General features: G+C 44.1%; 1 long non-coding RNA gene across 1 annotated transcript in view; it reads right to left on the reverse strand.

Moving 5' to 3' along the window:
* Positions 1 to 24420, reverse strand: part of LOC311426462 — a 39401-nt gene extending 14981 nt beyond the window's left edge. Inside the window, exon 1 of the long non-coding RNA XR_014686780.1 lies at positions 24011 to 24420. This is a non-coding gene — a long non-coding RNA (uncharacterized lncRNA). The remainder of the gene's footprint in view (positions 1 to 24010) is intronic.
* Positions 24421 to 26312: the final 1892 nt, after the last annotated feature.

Raw genomic sequence — 26312 nt, forward strand, 5'->3', positions numbered from 1 at the left:
AGTGATAACATACAGTATTATATAGTAATTAACATGGTACAATTCAGTTCATGGGCTATTCTCACCCAGTATTAAATCTCCTTGAGGTACACACCGGACCTCTCCGTTCTTTTGCATCACCCACCAAGTGTATCCAGGTCCCTGAGCGAAAACAATTCCACGAATAGGTTTGCCTTTTCCTGAGGCAGGAGTAGCCCAGACTGTTTTACCCAGCATATTTCTTACATGCACTACAGGAACTTTATCCCCATCTACAGTACGTAACAGGTTTGATTGGGCAGGTCCAGCTCGGTTGAAAGATCCCCTAGTATTGACTAACCAGGTGGCCTTTGCCAAATGCGTATCCCAATTTTTGAATGTTCCAGCGCCCATTGCTTTCAATGTAGTCTTTAACAGTCCGTTGTATCGTTCAACTTTCCCGGAGGCTGGTGCATGATAGGGGATGTGATACACCCACTCAATACCATGTTCTTTGGCCCAAGTGTCTATAAGGTTGTTTCGGAAATGAGTTCCATTGTCTGACTCTATTCTTTCTGGGGTACCATGTCGCCATAGTACTTGCTTTTCAAGGCCCAGGATAGTGTTCCGGGCGGTGGCATGAGGCACAGGATATGTTTCCAGCCATCCAGTGGTTGCTTCCACCATTGTAAGTACGTGGCGCTTGCCATTGCGAGTTTGAGGGAGTGTGATGTAATCAATCTGCCAGGCCTCTCCATATTTATATTTCAGCCATCGTCCTCCATACCAAAGAGGCTTTGACCGTTTGGCTTGCTTGATTGCAGCACATGTTTCACAGTCATGAATAACCTGTGCTATAGTGTCCATGGTCAGGTCCAACCCTCGATCACGAGCCCATCTGTATGTTGCATCTCTACCTTGATGGCCTGAGGTGTCATGGGCCCATCGGGCTATAAATAATTCACCTTTATGCTGCCAATCCAGGTCCACCTGAGCTACTTCAATCTTAGCAGCCTGATCCACCTGCTGGTTGTTTTGATGTTCTTCAGTAGCCCGATTCTTGGGCACATGAGCATCTACGTGACGTACTTTCACAGCCAGGTTCTCTACCCGAGCAGCAATGTCTTGCCACAAAGCAGCAGCCCAGATGGGTTTGCCCCTACGCTGCCAGTTGTTTTGCTTCCATTGCTGTAACCATCCCCACAGGGCATTTGCTACCATCCATGAATCGGTGTAGAGATAGAGAACAGGCCATTTTTCTCGTTCAGCAATGTCTAAAGCCAGCTGAATGGCCTTCACTTCTGCAAACTGACTCGATTCACCTTCTCCCTCAGCAGCTTCTGCAACTCGTCGTGTAGGGCTCCATACAGAGAGAAATGGAAAGTGAAGCCCGTGAGTTGAGATAAAGACAGTTTAATAAGACAGGAAAATAATAATAACAAAATAATAATAACAATAATAATAATAATGTTACAATGGTGATAATAGGAAAGTAATAATAATATGTACAAACAAGTGATGCACAATGCAATTGCTCACCACCCGCTGACCGATGCCCAGCCTAACCCCGAGCAGTCCGGCCCCCTCCCCCTGGCTAGCCACCCCTATATATTGTTTAGCATGACGTCAGATGGTATGGAATACCCCTTTGGCTAGTTTGGGTCACCTGTCCTGGGTCTGTCCCCTCCCAGCTCTTACTGCACCCCCAGCCTGCCTGTTGGCAGGACAGAGCAAAAAGCTGAGATGTCCTTGGCTTGGTATAAGCACTGCTCTGCAACAATTAAAACATCGGGGGTGTTATCAGCACTCTTCTCATCCTAAGCCAAAACACAGCATTCCACCAGCTACTAGGAAGAAAATTAATTCTGTTCTAACTGAAACCAGGACATCATCCTTCAGCTTTCCCCTTCTCCTTAATCTCCTGGCCAGATATCAGAGACTTGCATAGTGTCCCATGCAATAGTCATAATAGTTAGCAGTTATTCTGAAACCCCTTTCTTCTCTTATCCCCTATTGACACAAATTGCTAAAACATTCCTTTGCAAGATACAAGAATTATATACATTAACCACTCTGTTTTTCTTAGACTTGTGGTTATACAAGGGTATGTAAGACAGCAGGTCACATTCATCATACCATGCGGCCCTAGCATTGTTCCATATTGACACGAATCAGATGAACACATTTCACATCATCATGGACCAGGGTTAGGTTTGGGTATTAATCCACGGGGTGTTAAGGCACTTGAGGTATGGCAAATGGATGTAACGCATGTGCCGGAATTTGGTACTAAAAGATATGCGCATGTGAGTACTGATAATTGTTCCAGATTCATATGGGCAACGGTGCAGGGGGGAGAAAAAGTGTAGACGTCTGACGGTGTGTTTTGCCATTATGGGTGTGCCACAGCAGATCAAGACAGACAATGGTCCAACGTATGTTAGCAAAAAGGTTAGAAAATTTATGAAAATGTGGGGAGTAAAGCATATCACAGGTATTCCATATTCTCCCACGGGCCAAGTGATGGTTGAACGATCACATCAGGTTTTAAAGGAACAATTAGCGAGATTAAAAGAAATCAAGGACATCGATGAGTGATTGTCTAAGGCATTGTTTGTCTTGAATCACTTATGTTTGACTGGTGACCGAGAAGACCCTCCTGCAAGTATTCATTTTCAAACAATAAATAGAGCAGCACCAAATGTTTTACCTCAAATAAGAATGAATTACTGAGATCCTGCTACAGGAACTTGGAAAGGGCCATACGGGTACAGAAATACACATAACACCTGTGATTACAATGACACTGCTAGGCAGGGTTTAGGGGCTTATGGCACGGAGACAAGGGGTAACAACTATAGTGTTTGGAACAATTTTACAGCTATGGCCTTACCTCCTGATGTTTTTCAAAGGCCAAAGCTCATCTGGAGCTCAATCCGGCTACTGCCATTAAAGACAATAAAAAATGTTTTTAAAAATACATCATCACAAAATGGAGTACTAAGGAGAATCTCCATCCTTTACTGGATGCGGGGGGAAACTTAGTTACAAAAGATGACGAAAAGGCTGAGGTGCTTAATGCCTTCTTTGCCTCAGTCTTTAGCAGCAAAGCCAGTTGTTCTCTGGATACCCAGTACCCTGAGCTGGTGGAAGGGGATGGGGAGCAGAATGTGGCCCTCACTATTCATGAGGAAATAGTTGGTGACCTGCTACAGCACTTAGATGTACACAAGTCGATGGGGCCAGATGGGATCCACCTGAGGGTACAGAGAGAACTGGCAGAGGAGCTGTCCAAGCCACTTTCCATCATTTATCAGCAGTCCTGGCTATCGGGGGAGGTCCAAGTTGACTGGCAGCTAGCAAATGTGAGGCCCATCTACAAGAAGGGCCGGAGGGCAGACCCAGGAAACTGTCAGTTTGACCTCAGTGCCAGGGAAGCTCATGGAGCAGATCCTCTTGACAGTCATCACGCAGCACTTGCAGGGCAAGCAGGTGATCAGGCCCAGTCAGCATGGGTTTATGAAAGGCAGGTCCTGCTTGACGAACCTGATCTCCTTCTATGACAAAGTGATGCACTTGGTGGATGAGGGAAAGGCTGTGGATGTGGTCTACCTTGACTTCAGGAAGGCTTTTGACACTGTTTCCTACAGCATTCTCCTGAAGAAACTGTCTACTCGTTGCTTGGACTGGCATATGCTTCGTTGGGTTAGAAACTGGCTGGGTAGCAGGGCCCAAAGAGTCGTGGTGAATGGAGTCAAATCCAGTTGGAGGCCGGTCACTAGTGGCATTCCCCAGGGCTCGGTACTGGGGCCAGTCCTCTTTAATATTTTTATCAATGATCTGGATGAGGGGATTGAGCGCACCCTCAGTAAGTTTGCAGATGACACCAAGATAGGTGCATGTGTCGATCTGCTTGAGGGTAGGAAGGCTCTGCAGGAGAATCTGGATAGGCTGCACCGATGGGCTGAGGTCAGCTGTATGAAGTTCAACAAGGCCAAGTGCCAGGTCCTGCACCTGGGGCACAATAACCCCAAGCAGAGCTACAGACTGGGAGATGAGTGGTTGGAAAGCTGCCAGGCAGAGAAGGACCTGGGAGTGATGGTTGATAGTCGGCTGAATATGAGCCAGCAGTGTGCTCAGGTGGCCAAGAAGGCCAACAGCATCCTGGCTTGTATAAGAAGTGGTGTGGCCAGCAGGGCTTGGGAAGTGATTGTCCCCCTGTACTCGGCTCTGGCGAGGCCGCATGTCAAGTACTGTGTTCAGTTTTGGGCCCCTCACTGCAAGAAGGACATGGAGGTGCTCGATCGAGTCCAGAGAAGGACGACAAAGCTGGTGAGGGGTATACCCTTATACAAGGGTATGTAAGACAGAAGGTCACATCCCTCATACTTTGCGGCCCTACCACTGTTCCATACTGACACGAATCAGATGAACATATCTCACAATATCTTAACAGTTAAGGGAAAGAGAATAGAATCATAGCACCATAAAATGGTTTGGGTTGGAAGGGACTTTAAAGATCATATAGTTCCATCTCCCCTGCCATGGGCAGGGACACCTTCCACTAAACCACCACTTCTCCCTGGAGAAGAGGAGGCTCAGGGGCGACCTTATCGCTCTCTACAGGTACCTCAAGGGAGGCTGTAGCGAGGTGGGGGTTGGTTTGTTCTCCCACGTGCCTGGTGACAGGACGAGGGGGAATGGGCTTAAGTTGCGCCAGGGGAGTTTTGGGTTAGATGTTAGGAAGAACTTCTTTACTGAAAGGGTTGTGAGGCATTGGAACAGGCTGCCCAGGGAAATGGTGGAGTCACCATCCCTGGAAGTCTTCAAAAGACGTTTAGATGTAGAGCTTAGGGATATGGTTTAGTGGGGACTGCTAGCGTTAGGTCAGAGGTTGGACTCGATGATCTTGAGGTCTCTTCCAACCTAGAAATTCTGTGATTCTGTGTGATTCTGTGATTCTGTAAACCACGTTGCTCAATGCTCCATTCAACCTGGCCTTGAACACCTCCAGGGATGCGGCACCCACAAGTTCTCTGGGCAACCTGTTCCAGTGCCTCATTACCCTCATAGTAAAGAATATCTTCCTTATATCCAATCTTTCCTCTTTTAGTTTAAAGCCATTACTCCTTGTCCTTTCATTATATTCCCTGATAAAGAGTTCTTCCAGGCTTTCCTGTAGGCCCCCTTGTAGGTAATGGAAGGCTCCAATGGAGCTTTCTCTTCTCCAGGCTGAACAACCCCAACTCTCTCAGCCTGTTTTCTTAGGAGAGGTGATCCAGCCCCTTGATCATTTTTGTGGCACTCCTCAGGACTCGTTCTAATGTGTCCATGTCTTTCCTGTGCTGGGAGCCTCAGAGCTGAATGCAGTACCCCAGATGGGATATCATGAGAGCAGAGTAGAGAGGCAAAACCACCTCCCTCGACCTGCTGGCCATGCTTCTTTTGATGCAGCCCAGGATGCGGGGGCTTTCTGGTCTTCTGTGAAGCTGTTTTATTCACGATTGCAATGGTGGGTGTCCTGCAAGCAGGAGCGCCCGGCAGAAGTATATCATAAGCTTATATCACCTATTACCCAATGCTTGGTTCCTCCCCTGTTTCCTCGTTGTCTGAGTACTGCAGGTTCACAAGCTACTCGATGCCTTTCTATACCTTCTTCACAAAATCAGTGAAGGAGGGGAGAAGGTGCTCCAGGTTCTGGTGTCTTGGGTCTACGTGTCAAGAATTGCTCTAAAATCTGCTCTAAAACATGCACAAATAAATTTGGTGATTCTGTGAACCCCTGAGGTAAAACAGTCCATCTATATTTTTGTTTCTGACCTGTTTCAGGGTCTTTCCATTCAAAGGCAAATATGTTTCTGCTCGCAGGGTCCAGCGGACAGGCTCAAAAGACATCTTTTAAATCTATCACACTGAACTACTTATGTTCATGTGGGATCTTGTTCATCACAATGTATGGATTTGGAACCACAGGGTGGCGCTTCCGCGCTATCTCTGTATTTTTTTCTTAGATCCTGTACCAGTTCGTAAGAACTATCAGCCTTTCTTACTGGCAGGAGTGTTAAAAGGAGAGATGCATGGTTCCAATAATCTATCTTTAATCAATTCTCTTATTACTGATTTAAGACCATTTTGTCCCTCAGTTGAAATACGGTATTGCTTCTGCTTTATTGCCTCATATCCTTCCTGTATAAGGTGATATTAATTCCTCCTCTATTTCCCTCCTTGACCCAAACTATGAGGTCTATTACTTTTTCATCATCTTCTGTCAATATCTTCATTGATACCGTTATTCCCACCTGACAACTTAATATTTGAATAGCCAATTTCATCATCAAATCCCTCCCCAACAAATTAGTCCCTGCATCAGGTACATACAGTACTTGCCCAGTGATTGTTTTATCCCCCAGTCTCACTTTGGTATCCCCAAAAAGAGGCACTGTTATCTCCATCCCTTCTACCGCTGTCACCCTTAGGATTTCATCAGTTAATTTATGGGCCAGTGATGATCTATCTGCCCCAGTATCTACTAAAAATACTTCTTCTTCATTAGGTCCCAACACTAAATTTATCAAAGGCTCTTGGTGGGACCAGCTTTCTGAGAAGCCCTGACTGCCCTATTCTGAATTTATAACAGCTGTGGTGACCAGCTTGACCACACTTGAAACATCTTTTTTGTCCCTATTGTAATTTAGACTGCAACACAGGTAGCTTCCTCTGCTTATCATTCTTTCATCTCTAATAAAAAGGTCTGTGTAGAAATTGAAAACAAGGGACAGTAACTAGTAAGGAATAGTAATAAATAAATAAATAAACAAACAAATAAAAGGGAATGTGAAATCAAGGAAATAAGTAATATCCAAAACAAAGACGTTTTAAAGAAAGCCTCCTTGGGTGCATATTGGCACATTTGATTGTTAGAACTGGGGGCACAGAAGGCAAGAGGACTTTCACTAAGTATTGCAATCAAAGGTGGCCACTATATAAGCTAAATGGCCACTTTATGGATCAATCAGCTATAACACTATCTTGGAATTAACGTTGTTTTTGAGGAGAGAAGGAAAATGGGATGAAATGTATAGCATCTGGGAGGGAAAAGGTATGGAATTAAATTGGACCCTGACTGTGCCTTTGGTGGTGGCATTAGAATAGTACAGGCTGGAGAAAGATAAAGGAAGTGTTAAAAGGGTTGCTGAAGGTGTTAAAGGTGTGGCATGTGGTATTTGACAAAGCTGTTTGAAGTTGTTTGAAGGAAGGCTGTTGCAGTACGTAGATGACCTCCTAATAGCCACCCAAATGGAAGAAGCATGTGTGGCCTGGACGGTAAGCCTCCTAAACTTTCTGGGACTACAGGGGTACTGGGTGTCGAAGAAGAAAGCTCAAGTGGTAAAGCAGAAGGTGACCTACCAGGGTTATGAGGTTAGTGCCGGACAACAGACCTTGGGGCAAGATCATAAAGAAGCGATATGTCAAACCCTGAAACCCAGGACAATAAAGGAACTGTGAACCTTTTGGGGAATGACGGGGTGGTGCACTCATTACGAATGGGAACAGGGACCTCCAATGGACAAAGGAAGCCACAGGAGCCTTTGACCAACTAAAGAAGGCTCTCGTGTCAGCCCCAGCTCTGGGACTTCCAGATGTAAATAAACTATTCTTTTTCTCCCATGAGAAACAGGGGATTGCCCTGGGAATACTAGCACAGGACCTGGGCCCATATCGAAGGGCAGTTGCTTATTTTTCTAAGCAGCTGGATGCTACCGTCAAGGAATGGCTGGGATGCCATTGCAGCAGTGGTGCTAAATATCCAGGAAGCACGCAAGTTCACCTTGGGACAGAAAATAACTGTGCTAGTGTCTCACACAGTGTCCACAGTGCTGGAAGTGAAAGGCGGTCACCGGCTTTCCCCACAAAGGTTCCTGAAATCAGCAGAAACCAAGGGGAGCCAGTACACCATGACTGCCTGGAGACAGACCATTGAAGCTACCTACTCCAGCCATCCAGATCTGAAGGACACTCCTTTCGATGATGTGGAAATATGGGAGCAGTTACATTGTCAGCAGAAAACGACATGCTGGGTATGCAGTTACCATTTGCAAAGATGTAATAGAATCTGGAAAATAAACATCTATAGAGACTAAATAATGAGATTATTGGAAGCAGTTCAGCTGCCTGAAAAGATAGCAATCATGCACACTGAGGCACACCAGAAGGTGAGCTCAGAATTGGAGGAAGGAAATGATCTGGCGGACAGAGGGGCAAAAGAAGCAGCAGAAGGTGAGGTAGCAACTGAGGGAGCCCTGATTCCAGACAGGCAAATTCCCCTTGAAGGTAAGCTTGTATATAACAAAAAGAATAGAAAATTAATCGAAAGTCAGAAGGGAAAATACAACCAAGAGGGTTGGGCTATTACCAAAGAAGGGAAGGGGAAGCTAGTCATCCCCTCCAACTTATTGTGGTCACTGGTAAAGAAGGAACACCAGAAAACACATTAGGGAACAGACGCTTTGTATAATTATCTAATTGAAAAAAGCATTGCCAGGAACTTATACGCTACCATCACTCAAATAACAATGTGATCTTTGTCTCCAGACTAACCCCAAAAATGCCCCCAAACCAAAACTGTGTCAAATTGGAAAAGGCCATGGGCCCGGGCAACAGTGGCAAATTGACCTTTCTGAATTTCCAAGAAAAGGGGGGTGTCAACATTTACTGGTGTTAACAGATACCTTTTCAGGTTGGCCAGAGGCTTTCCCCACTAGGACTGCCAAAGCCTGAGAGGTAACTAAGTCTCTTGTAGAGAAAACTTTGAAACCACAGTGGGAAGGACTATACCAGGTGCTCCTTACAACCTTCACCACAATTAAGATCAAGGAACAGAGTGCCTGGATTCACCATTCTCAAGTGAAGAAAGCTCCAGAACCCCCTGGAAAGTAATGCCAGGTGACGGTGAACTGAAACTAAAGCTCAGTCGAGTAAAATGAGGACATTACGGTCAGGAGTATTTAGTAATATTGTTAGCAGGAATTTAGAATTGTTTTATTTCTATGGCTTATAAGTTGTAATTGTGATTCAAGAAGATGCCTCTATGATAATAGAGAACGGTGAGTGGCCTTGGTCCGAAGCCATAACAGCAGAGGATAAGAGCATTAATGGAAAGTTAGCAGTTGTGGTTATTTGGCGAACAAATGGTGACCGTTTATATACATTATAAGATTGGCAAAAATTAGGGGAAGAACGGACACACCAAAGAACCGTAGGGGACGAAATTAAAAAAGGGTGCCAAATGATTAATGGAACGACCCACGAGAAAGTAACAGGGATTTTAGTAAAACCGATTTCCAAAATTGGCCAACAAGAACGTTGTATCTGCCCAGGTAAATCAGATTGCTGGTATAATTTTATGTTAACACAGACTATAGTAATTAGCTGTTTTTGGCTGTACTTCCTACAACAGTGGGACAAAACTAAAACAGCCCCTACAATCATCCTTTATTGGCATTGGGAACTAGCCAATGGCAAGTTTCAAAGGTGTTACCGAGATGGGAAAAGGCTGAAGACCAAGACCACAAACTAATAATAGATGCACTTAGTATGGTTCAAGATAATGTATCTTTAACTCTTGTATCTTTGTATCTTTTAGCTCTTTTGTAGAAGTAGATAAGGAGAACATAGCTCCCCCTAGCAAAAATCATTCTAAATTTTGTATTTGTAACTTTGTTAGAATCGTCGGGTGTGATTGTCTATATTTGGCATCAGTGGTATCCCACCAGTTGATCAAGTCTAACAACACAACGTATCACGAGTTATTACTTACACTTATTGGGATGAACCTCACATTAGTGAAGCAACTAGTTTAACACCAAGACCTGATCCATCATGATACAAAGGAAATTAGCAGAGTTTTGCAAAGAGTAAAACAAGACACAAATCACAACTGGTGGAATGCACACTTTGGATGGTCGCCAACTGCAACTGGGATTTTGAACACATTGTGTCACCCAATTATTGTTTTATTGATATTAGTTGGTATAAGTTTAATATTGTCCTTTGTAATACTTGTTTGGAATTGGAAATTGTTACAACGAATTGCTATATTAGCTTCCTTGATAAAAGTACATGGCAAGGCATTGAGAGATACATATCATAGAGATTGGGAAGAATTTTCACACACAGACACAGAATTTCTAGGTTGGAAGAGACCTCAAGATCATCGAGTCTAACCTCTGACCTAACACTAACAGTCCCCACTAAACCATATCCCTAAGCTCTACATCTAAATGTCTTTTAAAGACTTCCAGGGATGGTGACTCCACCACTTCCCTGGGCAACCTGTTCCAATGTCTAACAAAATTTTGTATTAAGTAAAAGAATTTACTAGATTTTCTAGAAAAGGGGGGACTGAAACATGGAATTAGAAATTATAGAGTGATTGATTAAGAATGAATAGGTGCTACATTTGCGATGTACTGTGTCTGTGCTGCACTTAGACCTCCAGATAACAGGAGCCCCTCAGACCCTGAGAACCAGATCAAAACAACCTCATGGTTCGGACTTTAATCAAGGAATCTGAGATAAGGAGGACTCTTCACAAAGGGACAAGATAAAGAATGTCAAACATGCAAGTCCTCGAGATAACAGGAGCCCCTCAGACCCCAAGAACCAGATAAAACCGACCTTATGGCCCAGTTTGTGACCAAGGCCTCAGAGAGCATGCGCAAAGAGATGAGGTGAAAAGTTCAGTCATGATGAAGACATCTTACTTCATCCCCACGACCCTTAACGCCCACCACCACAAGGCACGGCGCAAGCGCAGACAAGAGGAATTTATGGAAATGACTTTTTGTAGCTAATTTTAATACTAAGCGGGGACAAGTTATGCATATGTATAGGTGTATTGGGAAACTTCATGCATATGTAACCCTTTACTTGATATAAACAAAGCAAGTTGCCATGTTAGGTGCTCATCACTTTGGTGGGACTACCCCCCGTGCTGCCCAGCGCTGAATAAACATATCTACTTTACAATCTTACTGCTTGTGGAGTCTGTTTTCTGTGAGTGAAGACTTTGGTGAAAGTACAGGCTGGAGAAAGATAGAAAGAATTGATAAAAAGGGTTACTGAAGGTGTTAAAGGTGTGGTATGTAGCGTTTGACAGAGCTGTTTGAAGTTGAATGAGCAGGGAAAGAGGATGTAGGCATTATCTAAGTAACAGTCTAGAAGTTTTGGTATATTTCCTGTGGTTTTTGGTCAGTTTCCCAAGTATCGGGAAGGGGGGGACGGGGGGGGCAGCCTGCTCCACCAGGGGCCGCTCCACAGGCTGCAGGGGGGCTCCAGATCTGGCGCCAGGAGCGCCTCCTCCCCCTCCTTCTGCGCTGACTTTGGTGTCTGTGGGGAGGTTTCTTGCTCCTCCCTCTCCCAGCTGCTGTTGAGCAGCAGGTTTCTGTTTGTTTGTTTCCATGGATGCGCTCTCATAGAGGCATGGACTGTGTTGCTCATTGTGAGAAACACTCCGTAGCCAATAACTTAGGCTCAGGCGAAGACCTCAGTGAAGTAGTAATTTATTCGCGATTGCAATGGCCGGCGCCCCACAAGCAGGAGAGAGCGCCTCTACTAGTTCCAAAACACAGTTTATATACCTTTTGATGGCAGGACCTTCCCCTGTTTCCCCACTGAGTGGGTAATCCAGGTTCCATTTCAGGGTCTTTCCAGTCAGAGGTGAATATACATGTATGTTTGCTCTCAGGGCCTGAGAGCACTCCATTAATAACACTGTTATTCCAGTCTAACAATTTACTATTGGAATGCCCAATTTAATCATCAAATTCCTTCCCAACAAGTTAGTTCCTGCCTTGTGTACATACAATAATTACCCAGTGATCATTTTATCCCCTAGTCTCAGCTTGGTATCCCCCCCAAAGTGGCACTGTTATCCCAGCCCCTTCTGCCCCCATCACTTTTTAGGGTTTCATTAGTTAATTTAATCCCTGATACTTTACAAGTCAGTAATGACCTAGCTGTTCCCCAGGGTATTGGGTTTGATGGATAGGTTCGGGGGCTGTGAGTAGGGGGGTGGGAAACTGCAGTGGCATCCCCTGTGAGAAAAACCCAGAAGCCTCCCCGTAGCAGATAAAGGACAATTTCATCTGGCCCCAAAGGGGCCCACTGCTGCCCAGAGCCAAGCCATGAGCAATACAGTCCATGCCTCTGTGAGAGCACATCCACGAAAACAAACAAAGAAACAAACAAAAACCTGCTGCTCAACAGCAGTTGGGAGAGCGAGAAACCTCCCCGCAGATACCAAAGTCAGTGCAGAAGGAGGGGGAGGAGGCGCTCCAGGCGCTGGAGCCAAAGCCCCCCTGCGGCCGCTGGAGAGGCCCCTGGTGGAGCAGGCTGTTCCCCCCCACCGTCCCCCTCCCCGATACTTGGGAAACTGACCAAACACCACAGCAAATATGCAAATATACCAAAACTTCTAGACTGTTACTTAGATAATGCCTACATCCCCTTTCCCTGCTCATTCAACTTCAAACAGCTCTGTCAAATGCTACATACCACACCTTTAACACCTTCAGTAACCTTTTTAACACTTCTTTCTATCTTTCTTTTTACAGCCTGTACTTTCACCACAGTCTCAGTCAAGGGCCAACTTAATTCCATACCTTTTCCCTCCAAGATACTGAAACAGCATATCAATATAGCATATTTCATCCCATTTTCCTTCTTTCCTCCTTCTTCCACTCCAGATATTCCTATTCGAAGTGGCCAGCCTGGCCACACTTAAAACATCTTATGAAAGCCTGTCCCTGCCAGGATTCAGGCCACAACACAGGCAGCCTTCTTTGCCTGCCATTCCTTCATCTCTCTTCCTCTCCTTTCCATCCTGGCCCTGACTCCCCCTGAAGATTTTCCTCCTCTTTCTCCAACCCTCTGCCTCACTACCTGCTGCACTGTCAATACCATTAGTTTCGATCTCTTTTTTTTTCCTTCTTATCTCCCCTCCGGACACACACCTCCAGGGCCTCCCGCAGGAGGGCCCCCCAGTGACTGTTCACTACATCCCCCCACCTTCTGAAGCATTTTCTGTGTATCTTGCAAGGCTTTAATCACACAATGAACTTTCAAGAGTCCTTGGGATACCGGGTCCTCAGGTCTCATCCCCAAGTACTTTCTCATTCTGACCCCAAGTCTCTCATATGATTTCTGTGTTGCACACTATTATTATTCCAGCCGGGATTGGCAAGTGGGTATTTCTGCCATGCCGGTATTACCCCTGGTCCTGGAGGATGAGCTCTTTCCCATTCTTGTATAGCAGCTCTCCTCCTGATCATTCCCATTTCTTTCGCTGTAAACAACATACTTATAGACATAATTCCCTCCCCCAAGAGTATAAATCAGGTCGTAGGAACTGGTCTAATTGTTCAGCTAGGCTGTTGGGGTCCTCGAATAAAGAATTTCTCTCCTTCTTAAAAGTCCTAACCTCTCTGCTGGTAAGGAGGAGGGGGTAGTTTACCTAAGAGGATACACAGTTAGTGTGAGTACTGTTAGTATCAGGGAAGGCAAAATTCTCAATATATCTTCTACCTTGTTCTAATTCTTGCCAGAGCCTAGAGTACGATCCTTCTTTAGGGACAGTGTTAATTACAGTCCCTGTCTCCCTTCCTGGAGTGACTGCTGCTGCCACCAGTTCAATATTAAGATTATAGGGAGCATAACTTGGCTCCTTCTCTGAAAAAGGAATCTTATTGTTTACACATAAATTTAAAGCCTGAATTTTCATCAGACCCGTATTTTGGCCAAAATACTGCTGTTTCCTTAATTGGTTCTTTTGTCCAGACTGATACACAATATTTAACCTTTTTTTTTTTTTAATTATTTTTCTTTTACAATCCCTCTAATTTTGGGATTATGTTTCCAATTTCTTATCATTCTTCAGGAAGAACTATTAGTAGGCACTCCCCCAGGGATATCTCCCTGTCCCCTGGAACTCATATTTTCCCATTTTTCCTAACCCTCATCAGTATGTGCTACAGAAATTTCCCTTCTGCAGTGTACCACACATCAAGGTACTGAAAGATGGGGGTGTACCGCGAAGCACTTCCCCATGCCAGCGTTACCGCACACCAGATTCCCCTGGTGTAGTGCCAGCACTTCCCCGTGCAAGGGCTTACCATACACCAGATTGTGATAAATTAGTGGGGGTTTGTTCATTGTCTTTGAGGAATTTGGAGAATCTGTTGGGGAGAGAAGGTTGTAAAATTTAATGGCCTTGATAAGGGAGGAAGCAGGAGGGGGCGTTGGGTGAATATCCTTGAGTTAAACCAGACTCTGTGAAATTCCTTACCACAAGACATCCTTTTTGCTGCTTCACTACCCCCACCTGAACACGAAGCAGAGGAATAACGACCCCCCCTCTCAACAATAGACTGCACAGCCTCAGCCAGTTCAACAAGTCCTGATAAGCCGGAATTCAACTGCTATAAAACAGCAACACTGGAAAGGGAAGTTGGGTGCTGTTGCGGAGCGGAGACTCCCCAGCCGCCCAGCGCTGTTTTGCTTGTGTCTGCTTACTTGATTAATAAAATAATTTCAATAGACCAGTAAATTGTGTGGTCTAATTTATAACACAGATCACCCGACCCCCAAGGCAATACTTAATATTTCTTACCTTGGTCCGTGCACAGAGTTACCGGATCGATTCTTAAAAACCCGGAGTGCCTACCTTCTTCCTTTCCCCACTACTTCACGGATCCTGCCTCTTTAATCACTCTCGGGCCCTCTGTCAGCTTTCCGCAGAACCGCCACTGTTGATGCACAGGACTGCTGAAATCAGCGGGGCATGCCTTCCTGCTGCTGCGGCGGTGGGGCTCCCCAGTAGGTGACTGGATCCCAGACGAACCCCAAATCGTGAGAAACACTCCGTAGCCAATAACTTAGGCTCAGGTGAGGACCTCAGTGAAGTAGTAATTTATTCGCGATTGCAATGGCCGGCGCCCCACAAGCAGAAGAGGGCGCCTCTACTAGTTCCAAAACACAGTTTATATACCTTTTGATGGCAGGACCTTCCCCTGTTTCCCCACTGAGTGGGTAATCCAGGTTCACAATCTATCTGATGCTTCACAAACAATGCATGGCCTTCAGTCGCCGGCCTGTTAAATTTCAAATTTCTTTTGACATTTTTACTGCTTGAAGTGGTAATGTTTCTTCACTTATCTGACTTGACTTGACACCATGATTTTCACCTAATTGTCCTAAGGAGTCTGATTGTCTGCATTTCAGAGGTTGGACTCGATGATCTTGAGGTCTCTTCCAACCTAGAAATTCTGTGATTCTGTGATTCTGTGATTTTACAAGGTCGCCTGCTAAACTTTCTTATCACTGTAAGCATATCTCAATACCACATTCCTTCCCTCTAAACAATGTAACTCTGCAAAAACTACATTTCTATTCCCACATCATGGCTTGGCTCTGGACAGCGGTGGGCCCCTTTGGGGCCAGTGGAGATCGTCCTTTATCTGCAATGGGGAGGCTTCTGGATTTTTCTCACAGGGGCTGCCACTGCAGCACCCCCGCCCGAAGAACCTTACCATTGAACCCAATACACTAGGGTAGCTAGGTCATTACTGGCCTGTAAAGTATCAGGGATTAAATTAACTAATGAAACCCTAAAAAGTGATGGGGGCAGAAGGGGCTGGGATAACAGTGCCACTTTGGGGGGATACCAAGCTGAGACTAGGGAATAAAATGATCACAGGCCCTGGGAGCAAAGAGTGTTCTCAGGCCCTGGGAGCAAAGATATATTCACCTCTGACTGGAAAGATCCTGAAATGGGGGCGGAAGCAACAATACAGATGGACGGTTTTACCTCAGGGATTTACAGGGCCACCTATTTATTTGGGCAAGTTCTAGAACAGATTTTGGAGCAATTCCAACCTCCCGAGGAGGTGTTACTCTTACAAATATGTGGATGATCTTTTATTTGTCAGGACAGGAGAAAACAGCTGTGAAGGAAGCTACTAACAAGGTATTCGGCTTTCTGGGAAAGCAGGGCTTGGGAGTATTGAAAAATTACAATATGTAGAAAGAGAAGTCAAGTATATAAGGCATCTAATGTCTGAGGGAAAACAAAGAATAAATGCAGAGATGATTCAGGGAATTGTTGAAAACTAAGAAAGAACTAAAAGAAAGATTTTTTTTTTAAGGAATCAAGAGCCATGAAGTCTGAAGGAAAATGGATACTCCCTGAAAGGGAGAGAAATGCTGAATAAAGCACCAATGAGGCAAATATTAACTGTTTTACATCAAGAGAGTCATTGGGAGGTGCAAGCAATGTGTGATGTTGTGCTAAGAAAGTATGTCCGTGTAGGAATATACACTTTAGGGAAGCACATATGCAAAGGATGTACCATATGTCAAAGGGTAAATAAAAAGGTCATCTGTAACCCACCTAGAGGGGGATGGAAGCTTAGGGATTTGACCATTCCAAAGTATACAGGTAGACTTTACTGAGTTATTTGTTTGTTCTAATTGACCACATGACTGGATGGGTGTAAGCTTTACTGCAAGGGTTAAACCAGGCCCTAGAGATTGAGTGGGATTTTCACACCCCCAGCAGTAAATGAACCAGACATTAAAGAAGCAATTAACTAAATTAGTGTTAGAAACCCAACTTCCTTGGGTAAAATGATTACTCCTACAGGTTCAAACAGCACCAAGAAAGGATATAGGAATTTCACCATATGAGATGCTGTTCAGATTGCCCTATCTGGGCAGAAGGGATGAGATACCACAATTTGAAACAAGAGAGAATTTTCTTAAGAACTGTATTCTGGGGTTGTCCTCTTCTTTGTCATCTCTCAGGACCTGTGGGCTGTTGGCTCAAACCTCACCTTTGGAATTCCCCATTCACCACCATCACCCAGGAAAACGGGTCCTGATTCAAACCTGGAAAGAATCAACTCCGGACTGAATGGGAAAGACTATTACTAACCACTGAAACAGCCATAAGAACTGCGGAAAAAGGTTGGACTCACTATACTCGAGTGAAGGCATCCGTTGACCCTAGTACCTGGGAAGCTGTTCCTACAAAAGACTTGTTGGAAGTTGAAATCGAAGAGAAAAATCTCGTAGTGGACTCTGAGCAGGATAAAAGCTTACAATTGTAAACTAACCTTTTATTTTCACAGGTAACTAATGAGTATGGCTTGCGAGTGAGAGAAAGGACTGGCCTATAGCAAATCAAAGTGCTCCCAAGGGGTTTTTGTTCTAGTAGTACATATATCTTATTCTTTGTATTAATAATTATTTGGAAACCTAAGGGTTAAAAATAATGACAGGGAAAGTTCAACTATTAGTTTTGTTTCTAGTAATTGTATGCCTCAGAGAAGGCCTTGGTCAATTAGCAACTTGGAAAAGGCATGACCAGATAATAGTTAGACGGGATACCCCAGCAAAATATGGGTGACTGCAACAGAGGGTTATGTACCACAATCCCTCACGTTTGATGCTTGTGAGGTGTTAGCTTGTGGAGATTTAATTGCCGAACAACAACTGAGCAGAGGGAACAGATAACTAGGAGAGACTCAACAGCCAGATTGAGAATAGCTGTATGGAATTGTTATAAATGGCTCAGTCTTCAAAATAGGATTATAATCAGAGTTTACAATTTATTAAAGGAATAGAGGTAAGCAAACAGTGCTGGGTGCGCCGGGAGTCTCTGCTCCAACAAGACTCACACCAGTTACATCAAGCAGCTGATTTTAGCTAGTAACCTAATTATTCTATTAAATACATACATTGGGGTCCTATAGCCCCAGGATCTGTCTTCTGCCCACGTAGCTGGATCATAATAGGCAAACGCCTTCAATCAAGGGGTTGGGCCTGCTTTCAGGGTCGATTCAGGCTTGTGTTACCGTTCAGCCTGTCAGGGTGATCCAGCTCCTGGAAAACGAATCACAATTTTATATGGGTTTAAAAAAAGGTTCTTATGTTATTTTCTCAGGACAACCTGACCTTAGTGTGGGAGAAGCCCGGTCGAGGCCCTCTCACTCGGCAGTCAATACCCATAGGGGTTGCCTCCCTCGGTAGACCATGCACACCGCAGTGGAGGGTCCTGCCCCGGTCTTGCCTTCTCCCTTTCCTCCCTTTAGGCTTGTCCCCTTTATTTGGCGTCCTTAATTCATGCAGAGCCTCATTGCCAGAATATTAGTTCTTCCTTAGCTTGAGTTTCAGTTCCCCAGAAGCGGACTCAACCCTCCAAGTTTCAGTAGTTACCGGTCCTTTCATTCTGGATGCGTGGGTCCAACCCCTTTCTGCGGTTCTCACAGCTGTTTCAGTAGTCAGTAAAACAAGGTACAGTCCCTCCCCTCGGGGGTTCAATGATTCTTCCCTCCAGGTTTATTTATTAAGACCTTGTCTCCTGGTTGTATCTTATGAATAGCAAATCCTAAAGGTGGTATTTGAGCCATCATTACAATTTCTCTTAGCTCTTTTAATCTCTATCCAATAGTAATTATATATTTCTGGATGCTACGATCCTCAACTACATTGTTCCCTAGAGGCATCCCTTGAGAATAAGGCATATCATATAACATTTCATATGGTGATAATCCAGTCTCACTGTATGGTTCACTTCTTATGTTTAAAAGTGCCAATGGTAAGCATTTCGTTCAGGGCATTTGTGTCTCGATCATTAATTTAGCCAATTGTTGTTTTATTGTTTGATTCAGTCTTTCTACTTTCCCTGAGCTTTGTGACATATTATTTGACATAATATTTTTTTATTTATTTGACATAATAATTTTTTATTATTTGACATAATAATTTTATTATTTTAGAAGTAAAGTGTGTGCCCTGGTCAGAATCAATGTATTGGATTATCCCATATCTAGGTATCAGGTGTTCTAATAGATTTTTTACCACCATTTGTGCTGTAGCTTGTGCTACGGGATAAGCTTCTACCCATTGTGTTAAATGATCCACTATTACCAATAGATATTTTATCCTCTCTACTTTGGGCAATTCAGTGAAACCAACTTGTACTTTCTCAAAAGGCCTATAAGCTGTTTTGTTTTGTTTCTCCCTCCTGTGGCTGCTTGTTGAAACACTTTCTTTTTTATCTTCTGACAAGTTAAGCAATGGTTATGTAATTTGCTTTGCTATTTCAAAAAAAACCAACAGCAATGCAACCAAATTGTTTTAGTAAATGATCACTTAACACCTTTGTACCCCAATGTGTTTGTGCATGCAAACGTCCCAATATTTGCTTCTCATAAGCTTTTGGCAATATCTCTCGCCTGTCTGGCAGTGTCCATTTTCCTTGTTCTAACTTAGACCCTATTTTCTCCAGTTTCATTTGTTTATTTTGTTTTCCGTTGCATTTCAAAGTCGGTCCAAAAATTCCATAGGGGTTTCTTTTGGACCTTGTTGAAACAGATTCTCAATTCCCAGTTTTACCAGATTTTGGTATTTATCGTCCATTATTTCCGGGGTAATTATGGTCTCAGTGGGAGGTCTGTCAGGGGAATTAAATCGTCAACAGTACCCTGAGCCGTCCCATTGGCAATCTGAGCTCACTCATAAACTCAGGTTGTTTTAAGAGTTAGCTGCTTTTCTATTTCCATTACAATTCTCTCGGACCCCTCATGGTCCCTCTGCCCCAAAGGGCTCACACCCGTGATTTTGAGATCTCAGCCTCGGGTTGAGGCAGCACTATTAACATTCCTACATCCTCTTTTCCTGCTCATTCAACTTCAAACAGCTTTGTCAAATACCACATGCCACACCTTTAACACCTTCAGCAACCCTTTTAACACTTCCTTTATCTTTCTCCAGCCTGTACTATTCTAATGCCACCACCAAAGGCACAGTCAGGGTCCAATTTAATTCCACTCCTTTTCCCTCTAAGATGCTGAAACAACATCTCAGTATAATACATTTAATCCTATTTTCTTTCTCTCCTCAAAAACAACATTAATTGCAAGATAGTGTTATAGTCGATTGATCCATAAAGTGGCCATTTAGCTTATATAGTGGCCACCTTTGATTGCAATACTTAGTGAAAGTCCTCTTGCTTTCTGTGCCCCTAGTTCTTCGAATGTGCCAATATGCACCCAAGGAGGCTTTCTTTAAAACGTCTTTGTTTTGGATATTACCCATTTCCTTGATTTCCCATTCCCTTTTATTTATTTATTTATTTATTTATTTATTTATTACTATTCCTTACTAGTTACTGTCCCTTGTTTCAATTTCTACACAGACCTTTTTATTGCAGGTTTTTACTATCTTTTCCTAATCTTCTTCCCCAATGTCCCAATTCTCTGGGATTAAACTCTTCTTCCCACATACAAACTTTACTATTTCAGATTCTTAATGAGCCCCATTCCAATCACAAATCCTCGGGACTTCGGGAAAACACCTGAAGCACACAGACTTCCGTCTTCTAGACAATCATTACCACCTTTTCCACAAAATTCAAAAGGACCAAATTTCAAGCCAAATGCCAATTTTTCTCATGCACTTTGTTAGTAAGCTCATACAAAACAAGGAATCACTCCTGTGTATCCGTCAATATGGGGGTTTAAAAAGGTATTGACGCCTAAATAAATTCGCTCTCCCCCTTCTTAACTAATTCCCAGGTCTCAATCCCAAACCACCAAAGAAATGACTCTCTCCGTTCTACAGCTTTGATAATCAATCAGCCCCCTTCCCCCCCCCCGCCAGTACTTGGGAAACTGACCAAACACTGCAGCAAATACACCAACACTTCTCAACTGTTAGTTACTTAGATAATGCTCCTGCCTTTTTTTCTTGTCACATTTGTGGGAATAGAAATGTTGTTTTTGCAGAGTTACATTGTTTAGAAGGAGGAAATGTGGTACTGAGATATGCTTACAGTGATAAGAAAGTTTAGCAGGCGACCTTGTAAAATGCAGACAATCAGACTCCTTAGGACAATTAGGTGAAAATCACAGTGTCAAGTCAAGTCAGATAAGTGAAGAAACATTACCACTTCAAGCAGTAAAAATGTCAAAAGAAATTTGAAATTTAACAGGCCGGCGACTGAAGGCCATGCATTGTTTGTGAAGCATCAGATAGATTGTGAATCTGGATTACCCACTCAGTGGGGAAACAGGGGAGGGTCCTGCCATCAAAAGGTATATAAATTGTGTTTTGGAACTAGTAGATGCGCTCTCTCCTGCTTGTGGGGCGCCCGCCATTGCAATCGCGAATAAATTACTACTTCACTGAGATCCTCGCCTGAGCCTAAGTTATTGGCTACGGAGTGTTTCTCACAATTTGGGGGCTCGTCCGGGATCCAGTCACCTACTGAGGAGCCCCACCGCCGCAGCAGCAGGAAGGCATGCCCCGCTGATTTCAGCGGTCCTGTGCATCGACGGTGGCGGTTCTGCGGAAAGCTGACAGAGGGCCCGAGACTGGTTAAAGAGGCAGGATCCGTGAAGTAGTGGGGAAAGGAAGAAGGTAGGCACTCCAGGTTTTTAAGAATCGATCCGGTAACTCTGTGCACAGACCAAGGTAAGAAATATTAAGTATTGCCTTGGGGGTCGGGTGATCTGGTGTATGGTAAGCCCTTGCACGGGGAAGTGCTGGCACTACACCAGGGGAATCTGGTGTACGGTAATCCTTGCACGGGGAAGTGCTTGGAAGTACACCAGGGAATCTGGTAAACTCAGGTGTGCGGTAACGCTGGCACGGGGAAGTGCTTGGCGGTACACCCCCATCTTTCAGTACGTTGGTGTGTGGTACACTGCAGAAGGGAAAATTCTGTAGCACATACTGGCGAGGGTTAGGAAAAATGGAAAAATATGAGTTCCAGGGGACAGGGAGATATCCCTGGGGGAGTGCCTACTAATAGTTCTTCCTGAAGAATGATAAGAAATTGGAAACATAATCCCAAAATTAGAGGGATTGTAAAAGAAAAATAATTAAAAAAAAAAAAAAAAGGTTAAATATTGTGTATCAGTCTGGACAAAAGAACCAATTAAGGAAACAGCAGTATTTTGGCCAAAACACGGGTCTGATGAAAATTCAGGCTTTAAATTTATGTGTAAACAATAAGATTCCTTTTTCAGAGAAGGAGCCAAGTTATGCTCCCTATAATCTTAATATTGAACTGGTGGCAGCAGCAGTCACTCCAGGAAGGGAGACAGGGACTGTAATTAACACTGTCCCTAAAGAAGGATCGTACTCTAGGCTCTGGCAAGAATTAGAACAAGGTAGAAGATATGTTGAGAATTTTGCCTTCCCTGATACTAACAGTACTCACACTAACTGTGTATCCTCTTAGGTGAACTACCCCCTCCTCCTTACCAGCAGAGAGGTTAGGACTTTTAAGAAGGAGAGGAAGTCTTTATTCAAGGACCCCAACAGCCTAGCTGAACAATTAGACCAGTTCCTACGACCTGATTTATACTCTTGGGGGAGGGAATTATGTCTATAAGTATGTTGTTTACAGCGAAAGAAATGGGAATGATCAGGAGGAGAGCTGCTATACAAGAATGGGAAAGAGCTCATCCTCCAGGACCAGGGGTAATACCGGCATGGCAGAAATACCCACTTGCCAATCCCGGCTGGAATAATAATAGTGTGCAACACAGAAATCATATGAGAGACTTGGGGTCAGAATGAGAAAGTACTTGGGGATGAGACCTGAGGACCCAGTATCCCAAGGGCTCTTGAAAGTTCATTGTGTGATTAAAGCCTGGCAAAATACGCAGAAAATGCTTCAGAAGGTGGGGGAATGTAGTGAACAGTCACTGGGGGACCCTCCTGCGGGAGGCCCTGGAGGGGTGTGTCTGGAGGGGAGATAAGAAGGAAAAAAAAAAAAAAAAAAAGAGAGATCGAAACTAATGGTATTGACAGTGCAGCAGGTAGTGAGGCAGAGGGTTGGAGAAAGATGAAGAAAATCTTCAGGGGGAGTCAGGGCCAGGATGGAAAGGAGAGGAAGAGAGATGAAGGAATGGCAGGCAAAGAAGGCTGCCTGTGTTGTGGCCTGAATCCTGGCAGGGACAGGCTTTCATAAGATGTTTTAAGTGTGGCCAGGCTGGCCACTTCGAATAGGAATATCTGGAGTGGAAGAAGGAGGAAAGAAGGAAAATGGGATGAAATATGCTATATTGATATGTTGTTTCAGTATCTTGGAGGGAAAAGGTATGGAATTAAGTTGGACCCTGAGCCTTTGGTGCTGGTATTAGAAAAGTACAGGCTAGAAAAAGATAAAGAAAGTGTTAAAAGGGTTGCTGAAGGTGTTAAAGGTGTGGCATGTAGTATTTAACAGAGCTGTTTGAAGTTGAATGAGCAGGGAAAGGAGATGTAGGCATTATCTAAGTAACAGTCTAGAAGTTTTGGTATATTTGCATATTTGCTGTGGTGTTTGTTCAGTTTCCCAAGCACCGGGGAGGGGGGAACAGCCTGCTCCACCAGGGGCCTCTCCAGCGGCCGCAGGGGGGCTTCGGCTCCAGCGCCTGGAGCGCCTCCTCCCCCTCCTTCTGCACTGACTTTGGTGTCTGCGGGGAGGTTTCTCCCTCTCCCAACTGCTGTTGAGCAGCAGGTTTTTGTTTGTTTCTTTGTTTGTTTGTTTTCGTGGATGTGCTGTCACAGAGGCACGGACTGTGTTGCTCATGGCTTGGCTCTGGGCAGCAGTGGGCCCCTTTGGGGCCAGATGAAATTGTCCCTTATCTGCCACGGGGAGGCTTCTGGGTTTTTCTCACGGGGGCTGCCACTGCAGTTTCCCACCCCCCTACTCACAGCCCCCGAACCTTGCCATCAAACCCAATACACTGGGGAACAGCTAGGTCATTACTGACCTGTAAAGTATCAGGGATTAAATTAACTAATGAAACCCTAAAAAGTGATGGGGGTAGAAGGGGCTGGGATAACAGTGCCACTTTGGGGGGGATACCAAGCTGAGACTAGGGGATAAAATGATCACTGGGTAATTATTGTATGTACCCAAGGCAAGGACTAATTTGTTGGGAAGGGATTTGATGATGAAATTGGGCATTCAACTAGTAAATTGTTAGACTGGAATAACAGTGTTATTAATGGAGTGCTCTCTGGCCCTGAGAGCAAACGTATATTCACCTCTGACTGGAAAGACCCTGAAATGGGGGCGGAAGCAACAATATAGGTGGACAATTTTACCTCAGGGGTTTACAGGGACACCTATCTATTTGGGTAAGTTCTAAAAGAAAAAGATTTTGGAGCAATTCCAACCTCCCAAGAAGGTATTAATGTTAACAAATATGTGGATCATTTTCTATTGTCAGGACAGGAGAAAAGAGTTGTGAAGAAAGCTACTAACAAACTATTCAACTTTCTGGGAAAGCAGAGCTTGGGAGTATTGAAAACAAATAAATAATAAATTACAATATGGAGAAAGAGAAGTCAGGTATTTAAGGCATCTAATGTCTGAGAGAAAATGAAGAATAAATCCAGAGAGAGTTCAGGGAATTATTGAAAATTAAGAAAGAACTAAAAAGTTTTAAAAGAATGATTTTTTAAGGAATCAGGAGCCATGAAGTCTGAAGGAAAACGGATACTCCCTGATGGGAGAGAAATGCTTAATAAAGTGATAATGAGGCAAATATTAACTGTTTTACATCAGAAGAGTCATTGGGAGGTGCAAGCAATGTGTGATGTTGTGCTAAGAAAGTATGTCTGTGTAGGAATATACACTTTAGGGAAGCACATATGTAGAGGATGTACCATATGTCAAAAGGTAAATAAAAAGGTGTTCTGTAACCCATCTAGAGGGGGACGGGAGCCAGGGGTTTGACCTTTCCAAAGTATACAGGTAAACTTTACTGAGTTACTTGTTTGTCCTAATTGACCACGTGACTAGATGGGTGTAAGCTTTACTGAAAGGGTTAAAGCAGGCCTTAGAGATTGAGTGGGATTTTCACAGCCCCTGGCACCCTTCCTCTTCTGGGAAGGTGGAGCGAATGAATCAGACATTAAAGAAGCAATTAACTAAACTAGTGTTAGAAACCCAACTTCCTTGGGTAAAATGCTTACTCCTACAGGTTTAAACAGCACCAAGAAAGGATATAGGAATTTCACCATATGAGATGCTGTTCAGATTGCCCTATCTGGGCAGAAGGGATGAGATACCACAATTCAAAATAAGAGAGTTTTCTTAAGAACTGTATTCTGGGGTTGTCCTCTTCTTTGTCATCTCTCAGGACCTGTGGGTTGTTGGCTCAAACCCCACCTTTGGAATTCCCCATTCACCACCATCACCCAGGAAACCGGGTCCTGATTCGGACCTGGAAAGAGTCAACTCCGGCCTGAATGGGAAGGACAATTACTGACCACTGAAACAGCCGTAAGAACTGCGGAAAAAGGTTGGACTCACTATACTCGAGTGAAGGCATCCGTCGACCCTAGTACCTGGGAAGCTGTTCCTACAGAAGACTTGTTGGAAGTTGAAATTGAAGAGAGAAATCTCATAGTGGACTCTGAGCAGGATAAGAGCTTACAATTGTAAACTAACCTTTTATTTTCACAGGTAACTAACGAGTGTGACTTGTGATTGAGAGAAAGGACAGACCTATAGCGAATTGCAGTGCTCCCAAGGGGGGGTTGTTATAGTAGTAGTGTACATCTTATTTTTTTGTATCAATAATTATTTGGAAACCTAAGGTTTAAAAATAATGACAGGGAAAAATCGATTACTAATTTTGTTTTTAGTGATTCTAGGCCTCAGAGAAGGCCTCGGTCAATTGGTAACTTGGGAAAGGCATGACCAGATAATAGCAAAAACAGGATACCCCATCAAAATATGGGTGACTGTGACAGAGGGTTATGTACCACAAGCCGTCACGTTTGATGCTTGTGAGGTGTTAGCTTGTGGAGATTTAAATGCCCAATGACAAGTGAGCAGAGAGAACAAATAACTGGGAGAGACCCAACAGCCAGATTGAGAATAGCTGTATGGAAACAATCCTCTATTGCCATCAGAGAAAGGGAGAAACTCAAGGAGAAAACAGGAGAGAAAACAGGAGGCCCTCTGAAATGTGGCAGTTCAAACATTTGAGATTCAAACAGGGTATGGGGATGTGAATGCCTGGATAGAATGGGTCAAATATACTGTCCAGAGTCTCAACCGTAGCTACTGCTATGCTTGTGCCTCGGGATGACCGATTGCCCAGATAGTGCCCTTCCCATGGGGGTGGACCAAAGACTCCCAAGGGATGCGATGTATGATTGCATTGTACCAAGAAAAGACTGCCTGGGGAAATGAGGCCTGTAAGTCTCTCTTTGCTGTTTCTTGCATGATAACAATATCACAGTTCCCCCTGCATTCTCTACAGTTATAGGTAACCATACAGCTT

The sequence above is a fragment of the Aythya ferina genome (assembly GCF_964211825.1).
Source record: "Aythya ferina genome assembly, chromosome: W".
NCBI classification, from domain to species: Eukaryota; Metazoa; Chordata; class Aves; order Anseriformes; family Anatidae; genus Aythya; species Aythya ferina.